Source organism: Nicotiana attenuata, unplaced genomic scaffold, assembly GCF_001879085.1.
Source record: "Nicotiana attenuata strain UT unplaced genomic scaffold, NIATTr2, whole genome shotgun sequence".
In the NCBI taxonomy this organism is placed as follows: Eukaryota; Viridiplantae; Streptophyta; class Magnoliopsida; order Solanales; family Solanaceae; genus Nicotiana; species Nicotiana attenuata.
The window spans coordinates 1-2,962 of NW_017697497.1; the positions used below are offsets into that span (position 1 = coordinate 1).

Sequence of the window (2,962 nt, forward strand, 5' to 3'; positions counted from 1 at the left end):
TTATATAATTGAGCCGTAGTATTTTCTCTATTTGTTCAACTACGTGTTTGTTGTAGTTAATTGACAGGATCCTCAATTAGCCGTGCCTATTTAGTGTGCATAACTCGGGAGAGAGTGCATATTTAGGTAGTTGTTGAACAACATCACTCCCAAAGTATAAGAGGGATCTATAACTGCGGGTTTAAAGGCGGGATTAGGGATAACGAAGCCTTGGGTGCAATCTAAAGTGAGCTATAATAAACAAAGCCAGCTAGCGTAACTCGGGAGAGTGCGTCTAGTAAATTGTGGTAATTACTCGGGAGAGAGTTACGACAGTCAGAGCGCTCATGATCGGTAGAGAATACTTAGGCGAATTTATAGAAAACGTAGCGGGAAGGATTCCGACAATTGGGGAAATCATAACTCTAGACCTCCTTAATCTTGACCCCAATCCTTATCCTTGTTAATTGATAGTTTTACGGCTTTCTAGATTTGTTAATTAATTAGATAAAAATAAATATTATAATCTTTATAATTAAAAAATTGTTTGGACTTGTGTTTCTTAGCGATATTGAACAACTATAGCTAAGCCTTAGTTCTCTGTGGGATTCGATTCCGGACTTGTAAACCGGATTATATCTGCAACGACCGCTTAATCCTTTTTATAAGACATAGTTGAACGTGATCAATGCCATCATAAGAATTATTGTGAACAAGACTTAGAATACACTAGAAAGAATTCCAAAAAAGGAGGTACAATAATGGCAGTCAATGGTAGTTCAATATGAGTGACATCTTGGATTACTTTAAGCTTGGCATTTTACAGAACACTTGCACTACTAAATCACAACAATTATGTTTTCCAAGGAATCAACAATTATTCATCAGCACAATCTAAAAGAAAACTTCTACTGAATCTAAACTTCATTGCATATTTATATTCAAATTAAGCACATAAAATCTCTATCTCTAAGAACAATATATGGTACATCAACATACAAACTAAAAATAAATTTCGTACAAATTTAATGCAAATTTGAATATCTACAACAACATACACAGTAAAAATAAATTTCATACAACTATTTATATATTGTACAACTTATTTACAACTTTCATACATTATTTCTACCCAGTTGAATATACCTACAATATCATACAACCTAAATACAATTTTTATACAATATGTCTTTTGTATATATTTTGTATCTGATTCGTATATATTTTGTCTGCAGTGTGTGCTTCTTCCTCTCTAAAATTTCAATCAAAACTTACTCTCTTAATACAATTTTGATACATATCAACAACTTTATGTAAAAAGATAGTATTGAAAATTTAAATACAAATTTTATACAACGATTCTTACATTATACAACTATTATTTAACTTTCATACAAATTCAGCCAAAATCAAGTCTAATCTTCACCAAAAAACCCTCAAAATTTGAGATATAAACTCCAAACTATATTCCCAATTATTTGCAACAATACCCAATCGAAACAAATAATGATTTTTGAAAACCCAAATTCGATTTCAAAGCTTCAAAGCTTTTTAATGGCTGTCAATGGTGGAGAGCCAAACACCTTCAAAATTTATTGATTGACAATTTCAATTTGAACACCATTTGTGCAACATGAAAGGGAATTGCTAAGTTAAAACGATTGAAATCCATTGATGAATTTAGATAGATAGATAGATAGATAAATATATATATATATATATATATTTAGAGAGAGAGAGAGAGAGAGAGAGAGAGAGAGAGAGAGAGGAGGGAGTGAGAGCATAGCACAAACCAACTGAACGAATGAATTAGAGAAGAGAAGACAACGTCCGTTCCTCCAAGCAAAGGAGTCATATCAAATTTAGAGTTCTTCTCGAAACATCTATTCACAGACTTCGTAAGAATAAGTATTATCTGCATTCATATAACAAGTGATATATGAGGAATTGCATCCATATGTCAGAACAATTGGCAGTCAATTAACATGCCAAGGCAAACTGTGACAATAAAGCAACAGGAAAAAGAGAAAAGAAAAAAAGCGACTTACCTGACCATAGAGGAGCTCTAGTTGTACCCTCAATGACTGATATGACTCTTCTGTACAGCTTATGCAAACCAAGTAAATAGGTCCTTTCACAAGAAATACAACCTGAAACACAAGCCTTAAATGTCTGTTAAACACGAAAACACAAATCAGGCAGCACCCTTTCAACAAAATACTTGAGCAGAAAAGTTTTCTGTTAAGTTGCCTAATGTTGCAACTCAATTGCTAATATTACAAACTCTTCCTAGGTGACCACTCACTTGCAATGCCAAACAGTGTTGGATATCTTTTCTTTCCTTCCTTCTTTCTTTTGATGCCAATTCGAAACAATAATATTCAAGCATTTAAAAAAAACTAGCATGAAACTGAAACTGATATATATATCCACAACCACTAGGCAATAACCCATGCAACTTCGAAATTTCCGAGCATGAAATGTCATAGATGAAGGTGAGGTGTCGACAATGCAAGAAAGCACAAGTTCCATCATCATTGCATTATGGAGAATTTTGAGACAAGGAGACTGACCTGGTGTTTCCCGGCTCTGACCAAGTTGACTCGATCACCCCTGAAAAAGACACCAATCAGGCAAACTTCAATATCCCGCTATGACTTCGCTGAAAAGGCAGGGGGTAGCAGGTAACAAGGTAGCTAAAAGATAAGCTTATAAGAAAAAAAGAACAACTCCTTAATTCATTAGAAAAATACCCATTCTCCACAAATGAAATGATGGCCTGCAAAGTGGCAGAGAATCCAGCAAGCTTGTATTCATCTCCATATCTTCAAGTGAAATAAAAAAGAAAAATAAGAAATCCCAGAGAAAATTATATATGATGAAGAAGAAGTAGTTCAATAGTATATAGTACTCTAATTAATAAATGTCATTCAGTACTCCGGATGTGTGTGTGTGGGGGGGTTGGGGGGGGGGGGGGGGGGGT

General features: G+C 34.3%; 1 long non-coding RNA gene across 1 annotated transcript; it reads right to left on the reverse strand.

Annotated features, from left to right (window-relative positions):
- Positions 1-1,734: 1,734 nt before the first annotated feature.
- Positions 1,735-2,824, reverse strand: LOC109222691. Its single transcript, XR_002067443.1, has 4 exons — positions 2,733-2,824; positions 2,553-2,592; positions 2,028-2,129; positions 1,735-1,894 (listed from the first exon to the last, which is right to left on the reverse strand). It is a non-coding gene; the product is annotated as an uncharacterized LOC109222691 (long non-coding RNA).
- Positions 2,825-2,962: the final 138 nt, after the last annotated feature.